Source organism: Prinia subflava (genome assembly GCF_021018805.1).
Source record: "Prinia subflava isolate CZ2003 ecotype Zambia chromosome W unlocalized genomic scaffold, Cam_Psub_1.2 scaffold_49_NEW, whole genome shotgun sequence".
NCBI lineage: Eukaryota > Metazoa > Chordata > Aves > Passeriformes > Cisticolidae > Prinia > Prinia subflava.
In genome coordinates, this window is record NW_026960616.1 from 903,365 (window position 1) to 920,274 (window position 16,910).

A 16,910-nucleotide genomic window follows, 5' to 3' on the forward strand; every position below is an offset into this window, starting at 1 on the left:
AGCAGGCTATAAAAAATTCTAGTTTAACTTCCTTATATAGAAACACCTTCTTGGGTACAGAAATGCACGACTACACTTCTCTTCCTTCTTCTAGGCACAAATAGTTTAAAGTGAACAGTACCTTGGATAATCGACTAGTTACGTCAGTTTCATCACTCTGGTTTTGCTTTGCTAGAAATTCTTTCAGCATCCGATTAGCCCTTTCTACGATGGCTTGACCAGTGGGGGAGTGAGGAATTCCGGTGGTATCCACTTTTGCATAAATCTAGCAACTCACTGACTGACATGGGCTGGACCATTGTCGGTCTTAATTTCTACAGGCACTCCCATCACTGCAAAACAGTCAGGTGTCTTTCAACATGCAAAGCTCTCTCGCCTGACTGTGCTGTGGCCCAGATAAATTTAGAATAGGTATCAACAGTGACATGGACATATTTCAATCTTCCAAATTCCGGAACATGAGTTACATCCATCTGCCACAATTCTAAAGCTTTCATTCCCCTTGGGTTCGTGCCCAGACCAAGGCCAGGCCCATGATGACTGCATTGAGGGCAGGCACACACAATCCCCTGTGCATCATTCAGGGGAATTTGGAATTGTCGACGCAAGGCCCTAGCATTTTGATGAAAATTCTCACGGCTGTCGCGAGCCCTCATAAATTTGTTTTCAGGAGGAATATGGGCAATGCAACTGTCTGCAACGTCTGCTCGTGCGTTGCCTTCTCCTAAACCGCTGTTGCACTGATGGCTGTGAATGTGCATGACACAAAAGGCATGCTGACGCTGTTTCAGTACACTTCTTAATTGCAAAAGCAGTTCTCCAAGGTGCTGATTTTGGGTGGTCCTGATGAGTGCATCCTCAATTCTTTGCACGACTCCAACCACATATAAAGAGTCCGAAACAACATTGAGTGGTTCTTTGTTCCAGGTCTGTAAAGCCCAACACACTGCTCTCAGTTCAAGGGTTTGCAGACTGCCTCCTGCGTCAGTCTTAAGTAAATGTTGCATCCATTCTCCTTGCTGTTGCCATACACACACAGCCCTTCTTGTTTTTCGGCCAGCATCAGTAAAAACTGTTCTGCCTTTAACTGGTGTCAAGGAGCACAGAGGTCTCTCTAGCCACTGATAGCGTGTGATTAGTCCACATCGGGCCTTTTGGCTGCTGGTTGTGAACCACACCTGTAAAACCCAACAATGCATCTTGCATTGCGACAGAATGCCTCAGCTTCCACTCTAAATCTTCACTTCTGACAGGAACACTGATGTCTGCTGTTTCCTTTCCATCTATCTCTACAATTCGGTCTCTGCCCTTTTTTATCAATGCAGCAAGAGCGTCTGTTCTGGTCATAACACGACTCTTTGGTTGCACAGGTGAAAACACCCATTCCACCCCACTTGCTGTTGACCTAAACTTAGATGGGCATTCCCCCTTTTTCTTTTGCCATTGAAAGACAATGGCAAATGAACAGGCATCAGCGTTGGAAAGGAAAAGTGACAGTGGAAGATTCTCTATGTGGTGAGCGCTCCAACCACGTTGTAATTTTTCTGATACCTGACTTAAAGCTCTTTGTTGTTCGGGGGTACGCTTTCGGGGACTGCTGGCATCACTACCATGAAGCCATGGTAAAAATGGTTGCAAATCATCATTGGTGATTCCTACAATGGTACGAACCCATTGTAAGTCTCCAAAAAGTCTCTGGGCGTCATGCAAGGTGGAAATGCTGGTGTGTAAAGTGATCTCCTCAGGGCGAGTTTGTTCACTTGTGATCAGCCAGCCTAAGTATTTCCAAGGAGCTGACCGCTGTATTTTTTCTGGAGCTACAGTCAGTCCACAATGTTTCAATTGTGCAATCAACCAGTTTAAATCTGTTTCTGCCAATGGTTGCTTGGTGGCAATAAGAATATCATCAACATAATGATAAATCATTGCACTAGGAAAATGTTGGCGAATGGGTTGCAAGGCCAAATTAACAAATAACTGACACGTGCCCCTGGGGCAATACGGTCCATTCATATCGCTGTGCTGGGGCTGCCCTGTTGATAGATGGCACAGTGAAGGCAAAGCGTTGAGTGTCCTGTTGATGAAGCAGTCTTTTAAATTGATGATTACTATGTTCCATCCTTGAGGTATCATAGTTGGTGCTGGCAGGCCTGGCTGTAAAGCACCCATTGCCTGCATTTGCTCATTGACTTTGCGGAGATCATGTAACAATTTCCATTTTCCTGATTTTTTAGGGATAACAAAAATTGGTGTGTTCCATGGACTCACTGAGGGCCGAATGTGACCAGCTTCAAGTTGCTCTTGTACCAGTTGCTTAGTAATTTGCAGCCTTTCTTCTGTCATTGGCCACTGCTCGACCCATACAGGAGTTTCAGTCAACCAGGTGATTTTAAGAATGGGTGGCTGCTCTGCAGTGGCCATTAAGGAAAATGCTGGTCAGTGATTAGAACCATTCCCAGGTAAGAAAGCACATCTCTGTCTAGCAATCCTGGAAGTTCTTTGGGCAAAAGCATTAAGTAGGGTTGAGCCACAATGACCTGATTGTCTTGAAAGATAATATTGATAAGGTCTGCGCTCATTGAGGGAACACTCATTCTGCCCACTCCTACAATGTGGGTGTAGGGAGATTGCAGAGGCCAATCAGATGGCCAGTGCATTCAATTGATGATGGAAATGTCGGCGCCTGTGTTGAGAAGTGGTGACAGGGTGATGATCTGGTTACCATGTTGTAAATTCACTGTGGTGTGTGGAGGATCTTTCAGGCTTATTGTAAGAAAGACATTGTGGTCGGTTGAGCCAAAGCTCCCATCTCCTCTTTCTTGTTAAGTTGGCTCTTTTGGTCACTGACGATGTGGTAAAATATTTTCAAATGGGATAATTTGAGCAATTCTGCTTCCTTTTGGAATGGTTACAGGTGGTTGCAAAGCATAAGCCATTATTTTCACTTGTCCGGTGTAATCTGCATCGATGACTCCTGGAATCACGATTATACCTTGTTTGCCTGTGGAGGATCTTCCTAGCAATAAACCTCCAACTAGAGAGATTGTGCTGTACATTCGTCCATATACATTGGTGGGAATCAGGATTACTTGTTTGTCTTGTAAGGTAACTTCTGCTGTTGTCATATCCACACCAAGGCTTCCCCATGTGGCAGGTCTGTTCTTAACTAAGAAACCGTTTTTGGGGTCTTGTGGGTCAAGGCATTGATTTGTGTCTTGGTGCGCTGCCTTAGCGTACTGGTTTTGAAGTTTCCCTGCTTCCTACAAGTTTCAGTGGCATGGGTGTCTGCATTACATTTGTGACACCACACAGTCTTTTGACAGGCTCGCTTGAAATGGCCTGTATCACCACAGCAGAAGCAAACAATGCCAGATGCTGGTCTTCTGTTATTGCTGGAATGGCTGATATTTTTTCCTGTCAATGCAGCTGCAATAATATGTCCCTGTTTTTGCATTGCATTTTGCATAGCTGCTGTGAATGCTGCCATTTGGTTGTTCTTTTCTGCTCTGGTTGCTCTTACTAACATCTCATCAACCCCACAGCCTTGAGGAAGGGAAGCTAACATAGTCCTGGTGCGCGCGTTGGCATTTTCAAAAGCAAGGGGATGAAACAGATGTTCTTGCACATCTGTGGGTAAGTCTGGGGCATCTTTTAAAGCTGCAGATAAACGACTGATAAACTGGCCATAAAGTTCAGTGGCTCCTTTCTTAGCATTTGCATATGATGCCCATTTCCAGAAGTAGCAATGGGGGCAGTCATGTTTGTTTTGGTCACATGTGCCAGTGACATCAGCTCCCCTTCTGGTGAAGGCAGAGCCGGCGCTGCCCCATCTCTCGTCACCGCTCCGAACTCCACCTCCCTGCTGCGTCACTTGTGCCCACCCCACTCCGCTTTCGGCCCCGCCTGCCTCCTCATCTTTCACCACGCCCCCTGAGCCTGGCGACTGGGGCCTTTCCTGTTTGCTTTCATTCTTTCCGGGAGCCGATGGGAGCACTTGCGGTGATCGGCTTACATGGCTCGTGGATGTATCCATTACTTCACGTAAAGAGGAGCACACTGGAGCTGCTTTCCCTTTCACGGGATGTGTGGAATTTATACCAAAAAACCTCGCAACTCTGGATGGTTTTTTCAGCTCTTTTGGCTCGGCAGTAGGCACTCACCGATCGGATGGCAGGGGGACTGCCCCCTCTAGAGCTTGGATGGCTGTTTGAGCAGCTCACCGTTCAGCCGTGAAAACTTGCAAGGTATTTATCACCTTTTTCCAAATCATGCCTAAATCTGTTGCCACCTTACTTTCCTTTCCTTGCGAAATAGCACAGTCCCATAATAATTCACTTATTTCTTTCCATTCTGCCTCACTAAACAGAAGCGATGGTTGGTTTAACTTTCCTTTTTTCCTCGCCCATAGGGTTAACTGCTCTATATCAGTTTCTTTTATTTTCTCGCCCCTTTTAGAGACAATAGTTGCAAGAAGCTGCATTGCTTACCTAGAGTGCAAAAGTGCTCCAAAATATGCAGGAGGGAGAGAAATTACAGGAATACAATACAGTGTAATGTTCCCATGTATAAAATACAGGCAGAAAATAATGCATACTTTATCCATGTTTATGCTCCTGCTGATGAAACAGAAAGCTGCTCTACTGGGTTTGTGTTGCCAGGTTTTGGTAGTGGGGTGACCTGTAGAGGTAGCTTCTGTGAGAAGCTGCTGGAAGTTTCTCCCATGTCTGGCAGAGCCAATGTCAGCTGGCTCCAGGATGGACTTGCCACTGGCCAAGGCTGGGTCAATCAGAGATGGCAGTGATGCCTCAGGGATAACAGTTAAGAAGAAAAAAAAGTTATTGCGCAGATGTAATTGGGGCCAGAGGAGAGTGGAGTGAGAATATGTGAGAGGAACAACTCTGCAGACACCAAGGTCAGTGCAGAAGGAGGGGCAAGAGGTGCTCCAGGCAATGGAGCTGAGATTCCCCTGCAGCCCATGGTGAAGACCATGGTGAAGCAGCTGTGCCCTTGCAGCCCAGGGAGGGCCACAGGGATACAGAGATCCACCTGCAGCTTCTGGAATAGTCCATGCCAGAGCAGGGGATGCCTGAGAGGAGGCTGTGACCCTGTGAGATGCCTGTGCTGGAGCAGGGTCCTGGCAGGGACCTACAGACCCATAGAGAGAGGAGTCCACACTGGAGCAAGTTTCCTGGTAGGACTTGTGACCCCATGGGGGACCCATGCTGGAGCAGGCTGTGCCTGAAGGACTGACCCTGTTTAAGAGTGACCCACGGTGGAGTAGTTTGGGGAGAGCTGTTGCCTGTGAGGTGGACTCACACTGGAGAAGTTCATGGAGAACTGTCTCCCATGGCAGGGACTCCATGCTGGAGCAAGGGAAGGATAGACTCCTCTCCCAGAGCAGTGGCAGGAACAATGGGCGATGAACTGACCATAACCCCCATTCCGGTCTCCCTGTTCCAATGGGGGTGGAGAAGGTAGAGCTGGGAAAGGGAGGGAAGGTGTTTTTAAAGTCTTATTTTACTTCTCATTATCCTGCTCTTATTTTTGTTAGTAATAAATTCATATCTCTAATTCAAGTCTGTTTTGCTCATGGACAGTATTTGGTGAGTTATCTCCTCCTGGTCCTTTCCTCAACTCATGAAGATTTGTTTTATTTTCTCTCCCCTGTCCAGCTGCAGAGGGGAGGGAGAGAGAGGCTTTGGTGGGTGCCTGGCATTCAGTCAGGAGCAATCCACTATTTTTGTCCATTCAAAAATGAACGTATGTAACAGTCTCTAAAATCAGTGCTGTCCTGGATAATTACAATGCTAGTATATGAGAGGAATAGCATAGGAAGCAACATACTTTGTGATGTAACTAGTAATAACATAGTACCAATGATTCCCCTTTTCATACTGTACAAAAGATTGTGAAAAGTATCTCATGAGATCTCGGAAGAGCAAGCAGGAACCTGAAGAGGGAACTGCTACGGCTGACATAATTAGTGATTCAAGACATAAGGGTAACATACAAGATATCAGAATTTTCAACTGATCTACTATTTAATGTGAAAAAGATTTAAATATATCTACTGTAATGAAAAATCAAGCTAAAAATGATAACCACTTTTTAGTTAGTAGACATAAATACACTAATAAGGTTTATAATGACATTCTCCCTCTCCCCACCATCCCTCCCTTAATGAGGGGATATCCTTTACTTTCTGTCTTCAAAATGTCTCATTCTCTTTTCTACTGCAAAGCAACATGAATCTGTGAAAGAGAAAAGCTCTAGATACGAACTGTGGAGAAAGACAGATACGCACTGCTGAAAATCAAGTATTGGCATTAATTTCACAACCGGTATAGAATGTGTGGAGAAAATTTCAGATTTTTCAAAATTCTTTAAAGATCTATGCTGTAAGAGTATACAAAAAACTAATGAGGGACACATCAATATAACAGAAGAAAAACTAGAAAGGTTCCTATGATGTTTAATTAAGTAGGATATTTGCCCAGTGAATAATACTGAAGAAAAAGTTAATGTGGCCCAGAAGAAATAGGAAAAAACCCATGGATTTAAGGAAACGGTGGCAAATCATTATTACTCATAAGGATAAAGTCTTCAACAACCTTGTTGGAGTCCATGTTTCCATGGATCCTCCACAGAGAGTGAAAAGTACAGAGATAGAATTAAAACCTTTAGAAAAATTAGAATATATAAAAGCTTTAGATAGATAAAGTAGAAATCTAACCCTGAGCCTTAAGCTTTACATGCCCTAAGTCCTAGTTCAGTGTAGAAGGACACAGCTTTAGGCCTAGTGATAGAGTACAGACATAACAAAAATAGAGTAGGGTACTGTTTATAATTTTTAGTATGAGTTTTATGTACAACAAGGTAGAACCTTATGCTAGTAAGATAGAGTTTTACGTTAATAGATATGCTATGTGCGTAGGTTTTGACCCTGATTTTCGTAGTTTTACGAACTTTAGAATTGTACCTAGATTGGCTAGTGTGTAGATAAAAAATATGAATATGCATTTTGTAATTTGGGATAAAAAAGCCTCTGTGTCAGTCAGTCAGCGGTCGAGTGATCAATCCGATCAATCGATCCAACCTGCACCTCCTGCAGCCTGAGGAAGGAGCCTTGCCAGGGAGCCGAATGGGATTCTAAAGGTATTATCTATTTGTCGTGGTTGGGGGGGGAGGTGAATTCTTCCAGGAGGATGTGGGCAGTCCAATCAGTGATCAGCTTTTCTGCTGGCACCTGGGTTGGTCACTCAGAGGTTTAGACACGCCTCTGAGGACACAAAGAGTTAAAAGCAGGAGTCTGGGGGGCTCGGCCTCTTTTTTCGGATCCTAGTTCCAGCAGAGGGACGTGTCAGGCCTCCTTCCCCTGCCTGGCCACGAGGCTGGGTGGGGGAGGGGAAACACGTGGTCGGCTCAGGTAAGCCGGAGCCCCCGGGGGGGGAGAAGAGAAGAGACAGGACTGGAACTGAGCTGCCCCGTCCAGGATGGAGGGGTGGAAAACTGTGGAAGTGCCTTCTGTGTGTGCTCACCCCCCTCCTTCCCCCCAAACTCCGGGAGAAAGTGCTCAGCCACGTGGGGGTTTGCGGAGCCTGGGAGTGCCTCCGTCTGCAGCACCCTGCTGAGAAGAAACTGTTAACCCTTGCTTGGCAGAAAGAAACTTTTCTTAGACATTAATTCTCATGACTAGTGGTTTTCGGAGAGAGGGAAGCGGCCTGAGACCGAGATGATAAAGCATGATTAGAAGAAATTCGATAGAAGAATGAAAAGAGTAGCCTTCTGAGCTAGAATTCTCTTGCATAATGTCAGCCATAGACTGAACTTGAGTCTCTTTTGAACATAAACTGCATTTTTGGGTGGATGCAGCTGCCCCTTGCTTTTGCTACAGTGACTGGCACTTGAAGAGTTAGAGCGAGCAGAGAAAAGAGGGGGAGGGTGAAGTGGTGCCCTCTGCCCTCAAGGCAGACCTGCTCCTGGAACCCCGGCCCCTGGGTGAAAAAGGAAAAGGCTTAGCATGCAGCATCCTTAAAAAGCCCTGTATGTAGTTTTAGCCTATGAGACAGCGGTAAGAGCGCTAAACATAAAAAAGAGAGAGTGTCACCTTAGCAGACTTCTCCGGGCAGTGCTATAAGTAACATAAAAACACATAAAGGGTGAACCCCTGTTTTCTGAAGAACAGTTTGTAGTGCGAGAGAGACTCCTCTCTCCCTTGCTGAATTGAAGATTAGTTTTTTTTGAGTAGTGATTGTTTGATTTAAAACCCAAAAGTTGGTCTGTGAAAAGTGATGAGTGGGGAGGTAAAAACTAAAAGAAAAAATGTTCTAAAAAGTTTTTATTTCTGTCTCTGTGTGTGTTTAAGTGTATTTCTGTCCCTGTTCTTATGTAATTAATAAAGTTTTAGTAAGTTTTTTTTTGTTTTCAAGATTTAAGCCTGCTCTGCTCTGTTCCTGATCACATCCCACAGGAGTTGTTAGAGAAAAAACATATATTCATGAGTGCACTAACATCTGGCCAGTGCTAACCCATGACACTATTGTAGCCTGGCATCTGGGCCCTGGGGTCCCGTTCCTTCCCTCTGCGAGGGTGCAGGACCCCAGGGACCCCTCCTTGTCCCTGAGACCCTGCGTTCGGGAACTCTGCCAAGTTGGGGACCCCTCCATTGCCACTGTGATCCCCGCGGCCGGGACCCCTGTCTGGGATCTGTGATCTTGTGTTCCCTTTCTGTGATTGTGACCCCACGGTTGGAAAATCCTGCATGGGGTCAGATGGGAGGCTGATTTACCTAGAGGCTGTAATGTCAGATATGTGCTTTGCTTATAGTCTTACTAGTTTTGCTTGTTAGGAATTCTATGCTTTGTTTGCTGTTTCATTAGAGTTGTGTGTGTTAAGATTTCTATGCTTTGGTTATTGTCTTGTTTAGACTTTGTTTGCCTAGGTTTATAATTGATTGTAGAATAAGGCCGCTCTCAGAACTCTTATGCCTTCAGATACGTGCTTTTGTATAAATAAATTACTCTATTTAGATACTAAGATGTTGTAAGACCTTTAGAGACTATATACCCGTACAACGACCTAGGCAAACCTGATCCAAGTTGATTTTGCTCTGAGTTGGGATCGGACCAGAGGAACTTCAGAGGTCCTTTCCAACCTAAATTATTCTGATTCTAATGGTTTAAAGATTATGAAGCCAAAGAACAAAAGCCAACAAGCCTCTAACTTGCTGAATATTCTATTTCTCTAAAGGAAATCAAGTTTTACTAGACAATTTCAAATAGTTCAGTAAGAGTTTTTTACAACAAACTAATTTCGTCCACAGAACTATGACATTATTGTGCAACAACTACAGCTTAGTCACATACAGCACAACTAGTATCTCTTCAAACAGTTTGAAACTCTCCAGCCAAGTTGCAGGGGATGCAGCTGCTGTAGCTAGTAAAAGAAGCTGCTCTTTCTGAAAGCCATCAGGTTGTAATGAGATCCTCATTTAGTAGAGAGGAAGGCATATTCCTCTCTTCCTCACCTGATAAAAATTCACTCTTGGAGGAAATGTCTGTTCTGCAAGGGACTCCAATCCCATTTGGTATGCTGATGTCCTCGTAGTCATACTTCTCTTCCCATTTTGTAATTAAAAGTCTAACCACAGAGGCTAAACTCAGCACCACATTCATCTACTACTAATTGTGCAACTTCAAAGGCAGTCTAGGTTTTAGTAATTATGCCAGGGAATAGAACAAATGGGAGAGAAAAAAATAATAATTCAAACTTTATTATATGTTGCATATTGCTAAATTAGGAGCACTCAGTACTTAAAACCTGAAATCAGGGACTCTAATTGGGATTGGAGATGGAGCAAACGCAGGTCCGACCAATGTGGTTATAACATACATTCTCCCCTTTATTCCCGAAATGGCTGGTTTTATACAGTGTCAGTTTACTGTTGCAGGTGCATTTCTATTGGCATTCAGTGTGAGAAAGAATGCAAACAATCTTAGCTTAAGGCAGCCACCATGTTTCTATTCTAACTGTCCTAGCTGAAGCATGCACACACCTTAATTGAATTTCTAACTGTGCCACAGGTTTATCTACTACTACATGGGCCCAAAACTGAGGCCTTGCAGGCCCAAATCTGAGGCCTAGTTTGGGATAGCTCAACCTTCATTCCGTAAGACATCACGCTCTTGCTACAAAAACCTAATTAGATTTGGTCCAGTATCTTCTAGACATAAACTCATGTTTCTCACTAGCAGATTTTAAGCTTTAACAATGTAGATAGAACCACATACTGTATCAACTAAGTTTTGAGGTTTTATCTTCAGATTATACCTACTCAGCAAGTATACAATAGTTAATGCAAAATTAGGGATAAAGACTGTTACAGGTGCAAACTTCATATGACATGAGTGGGTGATTTAATTGGCACCCTCATGTTTGACTAAAAGTATAAACCCCACTAGTGAGGCTGCTTAGCCTCCTTTTGGAAATTAGTTGAAGAAAAAAAAATAGGAGGTGGAGGGGAAATTCCACCTAAGATGATACAAATATCACTCCTAAAACTATTAATTGGGATCATTATGCCCTTCTGATAGAGTAAAAGTCATATTATTCTCATATATCCATGTCAGAGAACAAGTCTGACATCTACTGGCAATCCAAACCTCAGTCAAGCCACCAGTTCTACTGCAGATATCCACAACTTCCAATGGGATGGACAGCTGTATGCAAACAGAATCTCACAGAGATCTTTCCTCCCCAAAGTCCTGGTAAAGTTTTTCTGAAAAATCTAGTATGCCTTGGATGCTGTAGCCCTTAAAGTATCTTCACAGGTAGCTGATACTTTTTAGTATCAGAACTAACTGGAGATTAAATATTCTAACAATCAAATGTTATATGGATACACATAGTAATTACAGTAATGTACAATCAAACAAGGAATCAACCAACACATTATTTCTAAAACAATAAATGTTTAATAAATAGCAAAAAACAACATGAATTTTCAGATCTGAAAAATTCTGGGAACATTATAAATGAAAGCCAAGTATTACTTGTAGGAAAAAACAAATTTGCTCAAAACTGCTTTGTTTCAAATTTTAAAACCCATGGTGAAAAATCTGTGTAATAGTAAAGTGTGCTAAATTCCTTATTTTTATTGCAGGTGGACCCAGTTTACAAAATTAATTCAGCTATTAAAATAAAAAACCAACAAAACAAATAAAAAACCTCCTAAAAACAACAACAAAAACTAACAAACAAAAATCTCCGAGCTTGGTAATAGAGAAGGATTAACAAGTCTGAAACATCACTATTCTATCCCTAGTATAGTCTGATTAGATTAGGGTTCCTACAACATACTTCCAAATAAATGTTCTAGGTTTTGCTACCATTTTAGGAGTTAGTTAACAGATGAGTCACTTGTATTCATAACATATTCCTCCAACATGCCTGTGTGTTTTTGCAAAACAGCTGAAAAGCAACATTGCTGGACTCAAAACTTTGTAGTTATATATATGCACACTCATGACATTCCAAATGGCATTTAGTCTTTATTCATAGAAACCGTGTAACATGTACTGGGGCAAAGTAGTATTTTTTCCTCCTAGATTATCCATTCGCAGAAGTATGTTTGTACTGGCATTTGTCAATGGTTGTATATGATTATCGGCTTTTATTATTCAGGACGGTGATTTTATTCAGTAAACTGGCAAAGCTGGTAATATCTAGATAACATTGATTTTACTGGTGAGAAAAAAACCCTTCAAAATTCCAAACCACCATGTTTAGCACTCAAATCAAGTATTTTCCTTAAGTTATTCAAAATATATTTGTTTCAGTATAATTGTTTATTATCATTTGATTGTATTTGTAAAAGCAAAAGTTTCCACCTACTTATACCAGTAGTTTATCTGCCTGCATAACAAAAAGATATGCCAAGAATTCACGTAGATTTTCCCTAGAGTAGAATTACTGTAGCAACAATATGGAAGACATCAAGAGCAGAAAATAAGAAGTACCAACTCTTATTATGTGGTGAATGTACAATATGGATCAGAGATTACCCTTAGCCTGGCTGCAAATATATTTCACTTTAGGTATCCTGCTAGGAATGAGCCCAAACCTACTTTTTTGCCCTCTAGTGATACAGTATCCCTGAAAGAATTAAAAGACACATGATGGTACATAAAGTTAGGCAGTCATGGCAAAGCATATCCATGGCACAGTAAATTTAGGAAAGGTAAAGGCTATACTTAGCAAAGGTAAAGTTCAAGTTTTCTCCCACACTTGCTTCAAAAACCCATACAATCTGAATAAAAGTGCAGCTAAGTTTTTAATGAAAATGCAATGCAGATGTAACTATAACAGAGGTAGTTGTGAAAAAGACAGCTTACGCTGATGATGGGTGTAATCAATAAGGAGTGTAGTTATCTGGAGCAAACTTCAAGCAAAATACTAAAGGCTCTCACAGTATAACATTCACTTATCACAACATTCTGACTGTGTCTCTGGAGGTTGTCATCCAAATTTTTGAAATCTCTTCAGCAAATGCAGCATTCAAGTTATCTGATACACAAGAGCACAAGAAACATTGTTAAACTGAACATAAGTAAATTGGCATATACGAAGAGAAGACTAACACTCACTGCAAAGTTCTGGTTATATCCTGATGGATAAAACTCAGGTGCTTTAACAGACAACTTTGATGTTACCACAGGAGCCACAGCCACCTGAGATTGAGCCATTTCCGGTCCAGAATCAGGAACTGAAACTTTTTCTTGCGATCCAGATGGAATTCTTGCCTGTTGCAGGTGTTCTGAAAAGTTTTTGATAAATGGTTTATTATTAATGGTTTTTCTTAGAAACCACTAAAATAGTATGTGTTCACACAGTACACAAAAATGAATACATCACTTTTTGGACTTAAATATACTTTTATTTATGCTATAAATATACTTTCCTCCAAGCTCAGGCTGGATACATCCCAATAAAGAGGAAGTCAGGCAAAATTGCAGAAGACACCTGCATGGATGAACAAGTAGCTCCTGGACAAACTTAAACACAAAAAGGAAGCGTACAGAGGGTAGAAGGGACAGGTAGCCTGAGAGGAAGACAGATTGTCTGAGCAGCCAGGGATCAGGTTAGGAGAGCAAAAGCCCTGAGAGAATTAAAACTGGCCAGGGACATCAAGGGCAACAAGAAAAGCTTCTATAGGTATGTCCTACCTGACAAATTTGGTGGCCTTCTATGATGGGGCTACCGCAGTGGTGGATGAGGGAAGAGCAGCTACTATCATCTACCTGGACTTGTGCAAAGCATTTGACACTGTCCCACACAAAATCCTTGTCTCTAAACTGCAGAGACATAGATTTGACAGATGGACCACTTGGTGGATAAAGAACTGGCTGGATGGTCACACTCAAAGAGTTGTGATCAACAGCTCAATGTCTAAGTGGAAACTGGTGACAAGTGACCTTCCCCAGGGGTTGGTACTGGGACCAGTGCTGTTTAACATCTTTGTTGGTGACATGGAATGTGGGATCAAGGGCACCCTCAGCAAGTTCATTGATGACACAGAGCTGTGTGGTGCAGTCAACACACTGGAGGAAAGGGATGCCATCCAGTGGGACCTGGAGAGGCTTGAGAGATGGGCTTGTGGGAACCCCATGAAGGTCAACAAGGCCAGGTGCAAGGTCCTGCACGGGGATTGAGGCAATCACAAGTACAAGTACAGGCTGGGCAGAGAATTGGTCAAGAGCAGCCCTGGGGAGTAAGACTTGGGGGCGCTGGTTGACAAGAAGCTCAACATGAGCTGGTAATGTGCACTTGCAGCCCAGAAAGCCAATTCTGTCCTGGGCTATATCAAAAAAGGCATGACTAGCAGGGTGAAGGAGGTGATTCTGCCCCTCTATGCTGCTTTTCTGAGACCACACCTGGAGTACTGTATCTAGTTCTGGGGCCTCCAACACAAGAAAGATGTGGACCTGCTGGAGCAAGTCCAGAGGAGGGCCATGAAGATGATCAGAGGGCAGAAGCACCTCTGCTATGGAGATGGGTTGAGAGAATTGGGATTGTTCAGTCTGGAGAATAGAAGGCTCTGGGGAGACCTTATGGTGGCCTTTTTGTACCTGGTGAGGGCCTAAGAAAAAGCCAGAGCGAGAGTTTTTACAAGGTCATGGAGTGATAGGATAAGAAGGAATGACTTCAAACTGAAAGAGTAGGTTTAGATTGGATATTAGGAAGAAATTCTTCCCTGTGAGGGTGGTGAGGCCCTGGCACAGGCTGCCCAGAAAAGCTGTGGCTGCCCCATCCCCAGAAGTGTTCAAGGCCAGGTTGGATGGGGCTTGGAGCAACCTGGTCTAGTGGAAAGTGTCCTGGCTCATGGCAGGAGGGTGGACCTAAATGGTCTTTAAGGTCTCTTCCAACCCAAACCATTCTATCATCCTATACTTCAAATAATATATTTAATATGGATAAAGCTTTCACTTTAGCAAACTCTAGGCACCTTTCTACATGACAGAAAGTGAACACAATCAATATTCATGTGAAGGTGACCAAAAAAAGGGTGAGGGAGTCCTCCCTTTCCCCATGAAAACATGTTTTCTAAGAGCTAACCTGAGAAACAAGTACATTTTCTTATGATATTCTTGCTGCTTTTGGGTTTTTCTCATAGATTTTATATGTAAAGGCAAGACTCTAAAAGTCAATAAATGGAAGAAATCACTATGTTTAACATAATCCTTAAAGACACTAAACTATCATTTTTGTACACAATTTTAAAAAATAATCCAATGAAACGGTGTTTTTTTAAACCACATTTTTCAAATCCATGTTTATAGATTAGCTCCTAAATTTACTGAAAACATAATCTGGATCTGCCTGAAAAAGGTAACCAAGAAATAATGCTTTATGTTACTGTTGGGTTGGCTTTATTTTTTTGTCACACCTTTAGCCCAGACTGTTAGAAATGAGACGCTTGACCCGGCCAGTATATCAAGCAGCAATTCAATTCAATAATTAATTAATTAGCATGGTAAAATGTGAGCAAAGGCAGCGCTGGGTACAGTGGTAGGGGGTTTTCCCTTCCGACTGCACACCAATTGCTGGATTTGCTGGTATTTTATTTGCTATATTCATACATATTCATAAGTTTTCTCAGCAGTTTCCATTTCTAGTTTTAAAGTCACAATTCAATACTTAACAGTCATAAATCCATAGTTTGTCCTGTATAATTCTATAGGCTATTGTGATCTATTTCCATATTTCAATATTCCAGGATCTACATCCTGGATATGTCTTCCAGATGGTGGGGTCCTGCTTCCAGATGTGGGGTCCAGTTTCTATTTTCCAGGTCCATCAATCTTCGATAGTGATTTTAGTTTCCCTCTTCAGGAGCCATAAATCAGTGAGCTGAAATCTTTTTTTGTGTCCAGGATGTTTTCCCACCTTCTGCGAAAGGCCTGGGCCCCTTCTTACTTCCTTCTTTTGTCTAAAAGCCTTTTTACATTCTAAAACTACAGTTAAAAATTCTTTAATACAAAGCAAGCTTCTAAGGTTATAATTAAAAGACACTTATTACAGAATAACTTGAGACTTATAATAGGTAATTGCAAGCAAAAGATTTATTCAAAAACTTCCTTCCATGCTTTCCTCAGTTGTTTATTAGAACTCATCTTTATAACTGTCCCATGGCCATGTTCCACAACTACAATTACACAGATTTTCTTCATTTCCCTGACACGAAACATAACTTTGTATTTCACAAGACTTAGAGAATTCTTCCGTAAGGAGAAGAATGAGAACATCTGCAGCCAGATGAACAAATGACTAAAACACATACATACAGATGTGTAGGCGCAGAAAGGGAGGGAGGGACAGACAGAAACATTGCAAACAGGCTACAACGCTACATCATACCTTTACTTGGGCACAGGTCCATAGCCCAGAAACATGACTGCTCATCTAAGGAAAAGTACAGTTTCCAGGCCCCCTATGTAGCTCATCGCCATGTGGTGGCCTCTAAGCCCCTAGGTGCGTGGGGTGGGAGAAAGTACTTGTCCCCGTGGCTAGGCCAAAGGGAGCTGTGTAGAGGAAGCCCCAGGGCTCCACTCTCAGTGTGTTGGTGACGGGAATGGGGGTGGGTGGTGCCGGAGCAGCAAGCGAAGCAGGAGCAGGACACTGTGCACAAAGAAGGGGAGCACAGTGCACTTTAGGGGGCCACTCCTCAATACCTTTGGCACCGGGGGCCTCTAGAAGGGCAGGAAAGGGACCACTTCACGGCGGTCAGTACCTGTGTTTCTGGTGCTCAGCAGTGCTGTCTTCGAAGGTTGCAACGCTTCCTGCTGCAGCAAGAGGCTGCCCCTTCTATGCTGCTTTTCGGCCAAGACTGAACTGTGGGAACCACTACCCCCAAGACAGGCCCAACCACCGCTCTCTGACGTGTCCGTGCCGCTAAGAGCAGCGCGACCCCGGCCTCAGCCAGCACCTGGAGCTCGGTTGAAACTATCCGACATACTCGGGTCGGGGTGGCTCAGGCTCTCATGCGAAGGAGCCAGCGACTCAATCTCGCTTGGCCGCGGCCCGAGCACTTCATTTTCGGTTTCACCCCCACACACACCACCACAATGGTTGCGACACAGGCCGGCTCACAGTGCCCCCTTGTGACCTCTCAACACCTGTCGCCATAGCAACCTCGGTGGCACTGAGGCCTTGCACCACTCACCGCCAGGAGGGAGAGGAGCACGGCCCGTCAGGCGCCATTGACACCTGCAGGTTTGGGTCAGGCGTGGTATTTGTGAGAGTTGTCCCCATCAGCTCTGCTGCTAGGGGTTAAAGGCTCTTGCCTGGATGTCAGGCCGTGTAGCCAACCTCACCTGTTCAGAACTGATGAGTCAGCTTCTTCCTCTTCTCCC

General features: G+C 43.3%; 1 pseudogene; it reads right to left on the reverse strand.

The window, feature by feature from the left end:
* The window catches only part of LOC134565264 (polyadenylate-binding protein-interacting protein 1-like), a 51,276-nt pseudogene extending 34,765 nt beyond the window's left edge, over positions 1-16,511 (reverse strand).
* Positions 16,512-16,910: the final 399 nt, after the last annotated feature.